At 35.0% G+C, this 13,511-nt stretch overlaps 1 long non-coding RNA gene across 6 annotated transcripts; it reads right to left on the bottom strand.

Annotated features, from left to right (window-relative positions):
- Positions 1-9,432: 9,432 nt before the first annotated feature.
- LOC145167369 (uncharacterized) lies at positions 9,433-11,896 on the bottom strand. 6 transcript variants are annotated; one of them, XR_013741108.1, is made up of 4 exons: positions 11,284-11,896; positions 10,846-11,173; positions 10,312-10,370; positions 9,433-10,121 (listed from the first exon to the last, which is right to left on the bottom strand). It is a non-coding gene; the product is annotated as an uncharacterized LOC145167369 (long non-coding RNA). The 6 variants fall into 6 exon arrangements; XR_013741106.1 differs by having other exon boundaries at positions 10,316-10,370; XR_013741107.1 differs by having other exon boundaries at positions 11,000-11,173; positions 11,284-11,888.
- Positions 11,897-13,511: the final 1,615 nt, after the last annotated feature.

Genomic DNA, 13,511 nt, shown 5'->3' with positions numbered 1-13,511 from the left:
CCATAATGGGCTAAGCCTATTGGCCTATAGGCCCATGAAAGGTGTCAACCAATCACAATCCACCATGCATCATCTTCTGGAACATTCTTCCATGTCATACAACCTATGAGCATCAACAACGCACATGTTGGAGCACCTTGTGCCATAGTGGAGCATCGTGATGTACAAGTGGCGCATCATGAACACTAATGGACCAACATCCATCATGGTGGCACAACATGGTGTAATCCTTGAGAAATACCAACTTCTGAGCATCCTTGAACAATATTGAGCATCATAGAGGACTTCATAGCATACTTGGCTCATCAAGGACCAAGATGGTCCAACTTGCACCATCATGGCGCAACAGGAATATGGATGGCCCAAGAGGTTTATTGTGTGGCGCACGAACATCAAGATTGGAGCAACAACACCACCATGGCGTAACAAGAACATTCATGGCACAACAAGGCCATGCACGGTGCAAGAACAATCCTCATGGCGCAAGAGGGGTACCCCTTGGCGCAAGAGGGATCCTTATGGCACAAGAGGAACCCCTCATGGCGCAAGAGGGAGTATCATGGCGCAAGAAGATAATGTCATGGCGTAAGAGCATCCTTCTTGGCCTATCCCTTTAACATATGGCGCAACAAGGTCCCCATGTTGCTCCATATCACTCCTAAGTGTTTGCTCCAAACCCCCTTCTGTACGATTCGTTCCTTTGGAACTTGATCCGTTCCTTTGTCAAAATATCCATCCCTTTCTCAGATGATTAGTTCCTTTGTCACATGCTCCATGAACCCCAAGTGCTCCATTGAGTTCCAAGTGCTCCAAATGCTCCATCAACACGATCCAAATGGTCGATTCATATTTAACACGACCATTAGTCAAAGATCTAATTCATAGAACGTCTAATACTCAACTTCCGGTTACTAAAATTACAAATTATGACCCAACACGATTTATAGGTGAGAAGTACCTTTGTATGGAAGACTCAATTTTTTTAGAAGGATGACACACCGTGTAAACTACACCTAAATGTCATTGTTGTATACGAGACTTGAACCGTTAACCACTTGGTTGATGGGCATATCTGAATAATGGCTACCTCATAAGCCTTTTGGTATATGGAAGCATCAATTAACTCATCTTTTTACAAATATGGGGTTAATTAAGGTCGTTGATCAAAAGTTAGAGGCCAGTTATGTCATGTAGAGACATAATAAATATATATATATAAAGTAATAAAGATTTGTTTACCTTATAATGTTTGTTTCCCTATGTACAAGACCAACTTGTGGTGTTGTGTCGTCTCAGTACTATTTCTATATACAATCACTAAACCTAAATTTTACTGTAGATTTTTATTTGTACATGTCTCCTTTGTTTAATGAAGATTGACAAAAGATTCCCTTTGTGTATGGACTAAAGAAGTGTGCATCTCCTTCATATTCTAACTGATGATGAATAAAAAATAAATGATATATAGAATGTGTTAGTAGTTAATGTACATTTATGTAGATAATCACAATTTTTCGTCAAAACATGTTAAGTAAATTTATAAAAAGGATATTCACACTCACATGGATTTTCCTGACTTCCTTAAGTTGGTATACAATCTCAGCACTTATAGGTCTTTCTTCTCGAGATTTTTGCAAGCATACATAATCAATAGCTGAGAAGGTTCTCAATGCTCTTGGTTTGATAACATTCTTTATTATGTGATCAATAATCTCATCCAACTCTCCATTTTTGAAGTAGGTTCAAGCCAAATGATGTAAGAAACGCCGCTCATCATGGTAATTGGAAACACACGCTAGTCTTCCACACAAAACTTCAAACAAAAACCATACCAAACGAATAAACATTCGACTCTTTCGTTAAATAACCCATTCTTTCATATTGTGGGTCACCATAACCATGTGTACCACAAAGGTGAGTGATCACAAAGGTGTTATGTTGATTTGCTAAACCGATCCTAGCCAATCCAAAATCTGAAAGTTTTTTATTCCAATTTTTTTCCAACAAAATATTCACGCTTTTTATATCGCGATTAATTATTTTGTGTTTTTTAGCAACATGGTTATTAAGGTAGTCCAAAACAGAAGCAATACCAATGCATATTTTGAGACAGTATTGCCATGATAATCCATCCGATGTGGTAGTGACACTTAAATAAGTGTCGAGGCTTCCATTGTTAGATCAGGCCCTCCCACAAACCTGTAAAAAAATAAAATATAAAGAACAAGCAAGTATGTTCAGTTGTACACAAGATAAAAAATGGAAGAAAAGTAGATGGGGATGAAATGTATTTTGCACTCCAAGGCTGCACTCTATTCAGATTCAGAAAAACAAAGGCTATATATAGCTTGTACATATCCAACGGAAATAAGCAAAAAAACCTAGAACTAAGCTAACTATTCCTAGAGAATAGGTTCCTTTGATGACCAAGTTTACCCACGTCCACATACACTTCCAATGACCTGGTCACCCTTTATTCAAAAAGCTAAGTAAATTAAACAAATACAAAATATTAACCCATACATACTTTATTAATCTCAATCTTCCACGATTATACCCCATAGTCACCCCTAATCTTGATGTTGTTGACCTTTTTTTTATCACAGCAAAGCCACTTCTTCCTCTTGTATAAAATTAGCTTCGTTTTCTTTGTCTTTCCATTTTATACACTCGTTTGCAAAGTGTCCATACTCTCCACAGTCATAGCATCTAAACCCGCTCTTATCACCTCTACCTGAGCCTCTTCCACGTCCTCTTTCACCTCTACCAAATCCTCTTCCTCTACCTCTTCTTCTTCCCCATTGCTTATCTTCATGCCCACTGCTCTTGGAACCTCGTAACAAGAGTTGTCCTTGCTCTTCCTCTTTTTCATCATGACCTTTGAGCCTATCTTCATAGGCTTTTATCCTTCTTATAGCTTCTTCAAGTGGCATACTTTCAAGATCAGAGTATTGCTCAATAAAAGCTACAATTGGCAAATACTTCTTTGGAACGAAATTAATAAGCTTTCTAACAATCACTTCTTCATCAGTACATGAACCAAGACTTTTAAACTTCTCAGCTATAGAACTTATCTTTCCTGAAAAGTCATTTATTGTCTCGTCCCAACTCACCCTATAATGTTTGCAACCTTGCCATTTGCACCCGTTCGGTACCTAAGTACTGAATATTAATGGAGTCCCAAACATCTTGTGCATCCTTTACAAAAGAACATCTTTTGGGAGAGTGGGATAATTTATAGCTTTTGTAGTATAGTTCCTTTTCTCGTCCTCAACTTCTTCGAGTACTGTCTTCCAAAGACCATGTGCTCTCAACACAACTTCAACCAAGATTAGCCATGAAGTGTACTTGGTTTCAGTCAATTTAGGGCATTGGAGTGTGATATTACTTTGCTCACGAACTGTTGATGAACCTATACTTTCCACCATTTTCTTGCTGAAATTTCGAGTTTAAAAAAACAGGATTCGGACTCGTTTTTTTTCTTCTTCTTACCACTTGCTGCCTGTTTCTTATCTTGCTACTTCTTTCTTTTCTTCTTTCTTCTTGCTACTTGCTTTCTTGCTTTCTTGCTTATTGATTCTTGCTACTTGCGTGTTGTTTCTTACTTTCTTTCTATTTGAGTGTTGTTTCTTGCGGCAGATCAATCGATCTTCGTATCACCAGCAGTGATACCTTGCTGCTTGCTTTTATCCTCTTTTCTTGCTGCGAACCAGGTATGAGACTGGTGCTCTGATACCAAATGTTGGTTCAGGCCCACCCACAAACCTGTGTACAAATAAAATATAAAGAACAAGCAATTATGTTCTGTTGTACACGAGATAAAAAATGGAAGAAAAACAGATGGAGATGAAATGTATTTTGGACACTATGGCTGCACTCTATTCATGTTAAAAAAACAAACAAACAAAGGCTATATATAGTCGGTACATATCCAACGGAAATAAGCGGAAAAAAACAACAACGTAGAACTAAGCTAACTATTCCTAGAAAATAGGTTCCTTTGATGACCAAGTTCACCCACGTGCACATACTCTTCCAATGATCACCCTTTATTCAAAAAGCTAAGTAAATAAAACAAATACTAAATATTAACCCATACATAATTTATTAATCTCAATTTTTGAGCATCAAGATTATACCTAACATCCATTGATTGCGTATTCGTAAACTAGGATCATCCCATTATTATCATCACAAAAACCTATAAGGGTTATAATGATTTTGTGCTGATACATTCAAAGCATTGTCACCTCTGTGTGGAACTCCTTGTTACCTTGAAATCCACTGGCATCTAGACGTTTTACAACTAGTTCGTTTACATGATTCGCCCAGGTGAGGATGCCCTTGTAGACCTTTCCGTAACCACCCATCCCGATGACTTTTTCTTTTGTTCAAGTTTTCGGTACAATCTTTGATGGCGCGGAGTGGGATTTTATGGCTAGATGAAATTTAAAGAAAGAAGGTCGTTTAATTAGTACATATCAAGTTAACTTGATATGTATAAAGAAATCATAGACTTAAGTGATTGTATAGTGTATATATTACATGATTTGGTATTCTTATATAATTACTTTGTTTCTTTTCGTGTTAAGATTCAACATGGAAATCAAATCAATAGTTGAAAACACCATTTATAAACTAATGAAATCATAGCCTTAAGTGATTATATAATGTATAACATGATTTTGAATTTTTCATATAATTACTTTGTTTCTTTTGGTGTTTAGATTCAACATACAAATCATTAGTTGAAAACACCGTTGGTAAACTAGGGAAATCATAGATTTAGACTATGTTTGGCACGCCACAGCTAGTTGATAAGCTAGCTTATTTTTCGAGCTTTTTTATGTTGTCATATTTGGGAAGCCAAAAAGTAACTTAAAAGCTAGCTTATAAACAAGCTTTTTAAAAGGCTACTTAGACTAGCTTTTTAGGAGCTTTTTTAAAATTTCTCAAATATACCCCTTAATTAAATATAGAAATACATTCTTTCACATGTCCTTTTAAGTCATTTTATATATTTCAGCTAGCTTTTCAGTTAGTTTTATCAAACAACATTTTTTATCAGCTAGTTTTTCAGCTATCAGCTAGCTTTTTATTTAACAGCTAGCTTTTCAGCTATTAGTTAGCTTTTCAGCTAACAACTAACTTTTTAGCTAGTACGCCAAATATAGCCTTAAGTGATTAATTAACGGTTCATCCAAGCTATGCTTCCTAGGAGAATCACCAGTGTTTCTGGAAATTGTTGGAAATCAGCCCCTTTCCTACCTGATAAAGACCAAAAACAAACACCTGATACCGACTCTCATTTATTGCTCAAGGTTATTTGGGTTTTCTCTTTGTTTATATTTACTTGCAAATGGAAACAGATTACATTTACATCTATGAAAGAAAACATTCTACACTATATACAGACAAAACAAGTAAGCTGCTACACTACATGCCACGTACTGTAAATAAAAATGAAAATAAAATAAACATGCAACTACCCACCTGTACTTCTTATTCTCCAAAATACTCGGTCAAACATAAGACTTGGTCACACCCACTTTCTGAATATTTACCCTGACACCCTGAACAGTAAAACGGGATAAAATAAAGGAAACAGAAATAATGAGAAAGTACCGAGAAATTACCAAACATCTGAAATTAACATAGACTCAAATCGTAGTATGCAAAACATGAAGTTTTAGTGCTTGAGTTGGGAAAGTTCATGTAAATAAAGATAGAAGAAATTGTTATCGTATGATGGCCCAATTTCAAAATAATAACACGCTATTGTTTCAGCTGATGAAAGCGAGAGGTTGGATTTCTGTATCATCTGAAACTGAAAGGAAACCGGCACGTAGATTCTCCAAGGTCTACTTTGTGTCGTCGACTCCCTTCTCGACATGTTTATCTTGAAACACGTACGTATTATTCCGCGTGATTGTACCATAGCCCTATGCTTCTTCCTTCTTTTTGTATACAAATGTTTTTGTATACGATAAATTCATGACGTTTTTTATATAGTTATTTGACAAAATTACAGAAACATTCCTGTATTATAATAGTCCAATTATCCTTCTCATTGCACCATTGGATTATGTGGTTTCATTTTCTTCTATTGACCATTAAATCTAACCATCCAGCTCTTAATTTTTTAATTATAACCCTCTAATCCTTGGGCCAAATTTGAAATTACTAATTCACATACATACATACCTACATACATATATATATACATAAACATTCGGTTAGATACCAATAATATCAAACTTGTGTTATAACAAAGATGAAATTGTAAAATATAAAAAAGTTAGAGGAGACTTGTTGCTTGGCCATCGAAAACGTACTACAGAAAAGGTGGTCATAGCATAAAGCAATATTTAAAATATATAAAGCAACATGCTCCTTGGACATTGGGGTGCCTGGCAAACCAAGCTAACACGCTTCTTGCGAAACATGGTTGATAGGGACAACGTCGTTGACATTTAGTTTGTGAATTAGAACTGCACAGTAGGTTGTCCATTAACTGAATAGAAAACGGCATGTCATATACCTACCCTTTAGACTTGGATGACGATAAAGATTTTCCCGTTTACTGATTTTGAGACAACACCATCTTGAATGTTTTTTTGAACAATATTCCATCTCCTTTCCAACTATGGTTCTTGTTAAGGCATGGGGGATTGCAGGGCTATTACCAACAATTTTTTCATCTTCATAGGTATTGCCAATGTCTCTTTCAACTCGGTCAGATTTAGAACCAAATCGGAATCAAATATATTATTGCCGGAGTCCTTGTATCCAATTCTGTCGGATTTTGACATTCTCATATTAGTAAAAACAATGGTTGTAAAAAACGTTGGACGTTAGCTAGTTAATGTAATGGAATTAGTTCGGGTCAAGAGATTAATCGGTTAGGCAGGGATTAATCGGAAGATTAAGTGGGGACCATAAATTGCTACTTCGTTGAATTTTTTAAAATTAAATATCACTAATATTATAGCAATGTTCGTAAATACTATTACAAAGATAATTTTCCCATGAACCTGATATATTCCATTCCATTCTAATATACACAGAAACACATAAATATTTTGATTATAATAACAATGGGCTAACTATAATAATGTGTTACCAATAGACACAACGTATGTATACAATACAAATACACGCTAATAGCCGCCCCCCCCCCCCCCCCCCCCCCCCGTAATCGGAACGGGAGGTATCGAAAGGATGTTTAGACTATATCTAAAATCAGGAAATAAAAGAGACTGTAGTCCCTTGGTAAAAATGTCACCGGAACGAAGATGGGACATGAAGAACTCGAACCTGTCCCACCGAAACTTTTTCACACACAAAGTGAATGTAAATCTCGATGTGTTTGGTACGTTCATCGATTCGGCACCGGACTAGAAGACATGTAAACCGTACATATATTTTCATAATAAACCTGAGTAGTAGTGAGTGGTGGGTATAGCAGCTCTCGATAGAGTAGTAGTGAGTGGTGAGTAAAGCAGCTCGAGATGTAGCTTGTGTTGGGAATTCGTCTCTACAATGACATTTGCAATGTCACAATACTTCGCTTCAGCACTACTGGACCGTGAAATGGTACCCTGGCGTTTGGAAGATCACGATAAAAGATTCGGACCAAGAATGACACAGTAGTCGAAGGTTGAATGTATGGTAGAAGGAGAACCAACCCAATCGGCATCAGAATAAAAAACAAGGCGTCGTGATAGTGATGCATACAACTAAAAACCATGAACTATTGTACCAGACATATTTAAGAATGCATTTTAGGGCCGAAAACTGAGACTAGCTTGGGTCATGGATGAACAAGAAAACTTGTTGAACGGTATTGGTGATTTCCATTCATGTGAATGTCAAATATTGTGTCACACCCCCGGGCAACAACGGAAACACCGGACTGTGCGACGTAGGGATATTGGATCGAGACACAAAGATATATAAAGAACATAACACACAAATATAACACAAATGATACTTTTATTTATTATAATTTATTTAGGATTACATTGTTTCATAGGTCAAGCACACATTTAGAACATAACTAGAAATAACGGAAATAAACTCCAACTAGCTTCCTTGAAGACCTCTTCCTTGGCACGACTATCCTCCACCCTAATCTCCCTGAGAATACATGTATTTTGAAAAACATCAAGATAATGTTGGTGAGTTCACAAGTTTTTATAGTTTTCTGCTTCATTTTGTTGTATTAAATCAAGAATTCTTTTTCTTTTAGAAAAGCCTTTCTTAAGATATTTTACTAGCTTTTTATCTTTTTAGGATACTTTACTAATTCTAATTTACTATCTACGTAAAATATTTACCGATCCTATCTTATTATCTTTTTGGATATTTTATTAATCCTAACATATTTTATCTACCACTTCAAGACGTCCCTCTTGGTAGTCGGATTAGTAAGATGTTTGTAATGTATTGCCATGAGCCCTAATAATCGACGTTGTTTGACTAGTGATTCCCCGCAGGATGCTTCATAGGACGTCGAATAGTGATTTATAAGAAAGTTATCTTGCCGAGATTGTATCTAGCAAACGTAGGTGGGCGTGTCAATCCTAGTATGGATATATACATATCTTTGTAGCTCTTACAAAATTAACGATTACAGTTCAGGATAGCCGAATTTAATCAAGCTAATGATGAATAATATCAGCTCACTGTCGTATTAATCCTAGGTATTTTATCTTTAATCTTTCTTTCTTAGTGATTTACAGTAACTATCATAATATAAGCCCTATCTACTCAAATAAATGAAGTTTTTTTGCCACATGTCACACTATCATTTAATTTGTCAAATATCATTTTGTGGTTATTTTGAATTAATTTTTTTCCACATGTCATTTTATGAGTTTTTCTGTTTTATTCAATTTCACATAATATTATAATACAATAATTACAATAAATGTAGTAATAAATTGATATCAGTTTCATGAACTTCCTTTTAATTTCAAAATTCCTAAATTAAAGCTTATTAGTTTCTTTTGTTTATTTATTAAAATTATTTAATTAAATTTAAAAGATAAAAAACATTTCAATTATAATAATTCATTATTTTTATTATTTTCTTATAAATTGAAAGTTTTCTTATAAATTGAAAGTTTTCAAATATTTTGACTTTTTTATATTTAACTTTTTTTAAAGTAGTCCATGAGTCTCATCACTAGTTAATCTTATATTTGAAAATTATACATTTTAGGTCTCATATATATATATATATATATATATATATATATATATATATATATATATATACTAGGCAATTCTAATGGCCGTCCTAAGGACGGCCCAGTGGTCAGTCATGTATTATGCAAGAAGGTGATGTAAAGATTAAGTTTTAGTTGTTTATCAGGATGCTATAATTGAAAAGAAAACATGTGTAAAATGCTACAACACACAAAGAAATGAAAGTACATTGCCACTTCTTTTCATTTAGGATAATTTCCAAGATGGTTTATATATAGACAAATCTGTATAAGGTCGAAATACAAGGATATACAATATAAAGCAAGTGTCAAGGAGCGGAGAGATTACTATACAAATGGCCACCTCATCTTTGGTGTGTTTTAGGTGTAGCACCATCCATCATGCCGTTTCATTTCCCCTTCAATTACACATACACCCCCACACGCCAGACAACCCTCATGCCACCATCAGTTCTCTTTTCACCACTACTTACCGACTAAGCTTTACCCAAGATTAAGGAAAACGAAATGCATTCCTTGGTGTGCTGTCGCAAAGATATCAATTTGCATAGCTATAACCAACAGAATAATGAATTACATATCCGCCCACGATATGTAATCACAAAATTGCTCTTATACTTGCGCATAGTACCAAATTCTCAAAAAAGTTGGGACAAAATAAACACTTTTATGGTTGATAGCTTCTTGACATGTGGCAAAACCCAACACTAATTAATAAAAATATAAACGAATTTAAAAAGCAGGAATTGAAACAAACCATCAAAATGGAAGGTAGAAGTCCATCTCCATCATTACATATTTCATGAAAATCAAGAACGCAATCAATTTATAGATGACATATCCCATCTGCTTGTAATCTTATTTCTGGATATCCATTATTTGGGTACTCTGGATTTACCGAAACATAAAAAATCATTATTCATTCCTTTGCTTTCATAAAATACAAGTTAAATTAGTAGAAGAGCATAAATAGAAAGGAAATTTTATGGTAAAGCCATACATAGTGACATCAAAGTCAAGAGCCTAAACTGAGTCAATTCACTAAAAAAAACATAGAAGGAGAAGAATAAAGATATACCGACATGTTAACTTAGTCCAATAGGTTGACCTCGAATATCGAACAAAAAGCCGCAACCACTGCAGAAATGAAGTTGCAATTATAGTCAATTCTCTTTTACTACAATTATAGTCAATTCAACATAACTATTCGTTACTCTTTTTAGTTTAATGAAGTTGCACATAACCCTCAATCTCTTAGACTTTATATGGGCTTCACATACATTGAAGTTTAGAACGTATTCAAGAACATAATGATTTAAGTATGATCTAATATGATCTAATATGCACGGGATAATAACAGATTAGAATGAAAATCCAGAAAATTGGTTTGAGCATTTCATCGAGTAGTTGGAATGCATCATAATTTTTTTTTTCAAATGTTAACCCAATCCACACAGAAGAACACATAATCTGAAAAAACAAACATTTTAACACAGAATTGTACTTAGGTATAAAACAATCAATAAAACACCAAACTATAGATGTAAAGAAGGAACCGAACACAAAATTAAAAAAATAATAATAATAAATAAATAAATAAATAGGCATTTACATCTTCTTGGAGAACAGGCAGGCAACAAGTTGACCAGCTTATGAAGGAGGCAACGATCTGGGCGGAAAAACGAAGCACGTGGTGCTGGCAGAGGAAACGAGCGTACAAGAACAAAGAAAAAATCGCATAAACCTTACCAAAATTATATAAGTACCTTAAATACAGAAGAAAGATGGAGTCTGCGTGTGCGTGACGGGGTAGTCAAGCGGGTGAGTGGTGACTCGGCCACAATTAAGGAGAGGTGGCGGTAAAAGAGGATCCAAGAGTGGCAAGCAGAACGACCGCGTCTTCATTTTTTGAAATCTTGCCGATGTACTTTGGAGCAATCCTAATTGGGGAAAACAACAAGGAGAAATGAGATGGCAAAATCCTCAGTCGAAACAAGATTTGAGAAAACAAACAAAAAAAAAGCATAGGAATTAAAAGAAGAGTTATTACCTTTACTCAATAGCCAAGAACCAAAAGCCCTAATTTCATTTGAAAAAAAAAAAAAAAATTGGAAATCGGTCTTTGTTTTTTGTTTTTTCCCATTAGAAGCAACACTGTCCACAATTTCATGTTGCAATGAAATACCAATTTCAATATCAAACAAAGATCATAGTTGAAGAACTAAAGAAATGGAAGTATTATGATGGCAGTATCGTAGGAGAGACAACAGCCGGTGGTGATGGCTGTGGTGAGGTGGTGGCCGAGAGAGATGACCAGGGGCTCTTTAGGGTTAGTGTGGAGATAGATAGAGTGAAGAGGAGAAGAAGTGATGAGCCAGCTAGCAATAGCACCATGGTTGATTGATTAATTTTTGATTGTGTTATGTGATAAGCAAGCAACAGAGCGCAGTTCGAGCTACAGAGGGGGCTTAATAAAATCACCGGAGAAGTGACATACTCAAAAAACATAAACCAACATCGTTTCAAAGAGAAAAAAGAGACAGATAGAAGGGGATGTCTCATGAGCTATAAAATCTAGTCGATTACCTGTGAGGTATAAAAAAATGGGAGAGAAAAGGATTTCTTGAGGAAGGAAGTGAAAGCGATGGGAAAGACATATGGTGGGATACAGGTGTTCAAAATATGATCAGACGATTGAAACGGTGGGATACACGTGTGAGCCCGTGAGGGTCAAAAAATCAGTAACATGTCTTTTTTCATTTTTGTTGTTTTTAAAATAAAAAGGGACAATAATAGACCCGAGCCGAAAACTTCTTCATATGTAGTTTTTAAAATAAAAAGTGACAATAATAGACCCGAGCCGAAAAAATCATATTGCAATTATCTTCCTACAAGCACTGAAAACTTCTTCATATGTAGTTTTTAACAGATTTGTGCATTTGAAGCAATATACAAAAAGTAAAGTTTGTCAGATTTTAATCTGCGAGATGTTGCTTCATTGGCTATTGTTGTTCCATTTTTATAAATGGTTTTCAAAAAGCAAAATGTTTTTAAAAGGGGTTCTTCGTCCCTATTCTATTTTGGTTTCTTGGCTGGTGTGATGTTGTATGCTTTCACAATGTTGTATGTTGTGCTTGGTTCTTGTTGGTGGCATGTCTTTTGCGAGCACACAAATGCGAAAAGTAACAACGAGTCGACTGATGCTGCTATCGTATCGTGAATGCTTTTCCCCTGTATTTAGTTTAATTTTTTTATGAATTATTGTGAAGGTAGTTGGGCTTACATTGTCTTCTGCATCTTTTAATTCCTCAGGTGTAAAGGGAATGAACTTTTCGAGGTATGGTGTTGATATTGTTGCAGAGAGTGACCCAGTTGCATCATCAACTTGAACTGTGGCTCTGGAGCTGGCCAAATATTTGTGATTTTGTAAGTATGTTGCCTGTGAATGATGTGAATTTATGGTGAAAAGGTACTTATATAAGTTGGACTTCTGATTCTGTATAGCAAAAAGGGCATATGATAATCCAGCTTACATCTGCTTCGATTAATTTTTGACAGTTGGCACATGATGTGTTTGAGAAACTTCTATGTTGGTGTAGTAGACTGAGGCTGCCTTTTATCCACACTGGCTTCTGCTGTTTTTTTTTTTAAAAGTGTTCATGTTGATTAATTGTTAGTTTTTTATTTTTTATTTTATTTTATTTATTTATTTTTTTTGTAAAAAGGAAAGTAGTAGTAATTTAAGTCATTTAGTAGTTGTAATTACTTACACTTTTCAGGATTTCGATTGCTGTTGCGATAGGAATTGTGTCATTTTTTTGTGGAATGGGGAACAAAAGATCACTTTCATTGTAAGTTTTTCTGTTAAGTAACTGTTCCAGTTCTCCTTCATTTTCATTGTACCTGTGATGTACAAATAAGTATGTAATCTTGTTATAAGTAGCAGCAAAAGTTAAAAGTTTTAAAGTATAGAATGTACCAATTATCTAAATGTAGATATTTCGCCACTGGTGGATTAATCATGATTGCAGAGCCCATTGTTGTGGTAAGTGACAGACCTGTATTGGAGTTAAGTTAATGGTTTGATAGGTTTGTATGTCGAAGCGTATATATGTTGTGCTGTTGTTTTGTGATGTGAGTTATACTTACCGTTGGAAGTGATGACTTTCAATCTCATTCCAAATATCATTGGTGGTGTAGTAGTCATTTTCTGTAGAGCGTGCCCTTCATTGTCATCAAAGGAATTCCATAACGTAAGTAGAAGAAGTATTTTCCTGA

Source organism: Lactuca virosa, chromosome 3 (genome assembly GCF_052849685.1).
Source record: "Lactuca virosa cultivar CGN04683 chromosome 3, Lactuca_virosa_CGN04683_v6, whole genome shotgun sequence".
In the NCBI taxonomy this organism is placed as follows: domain Eukaryota; kingdom Viridiplantae; phylum Streptophyta; class Magnoliopsida; order Asterales; family Asteraceae; genus Lactuca; species Lactuca virosa.
This window is presented reverse-complemented; position numbering and strand designations above follow the sequence as displayed.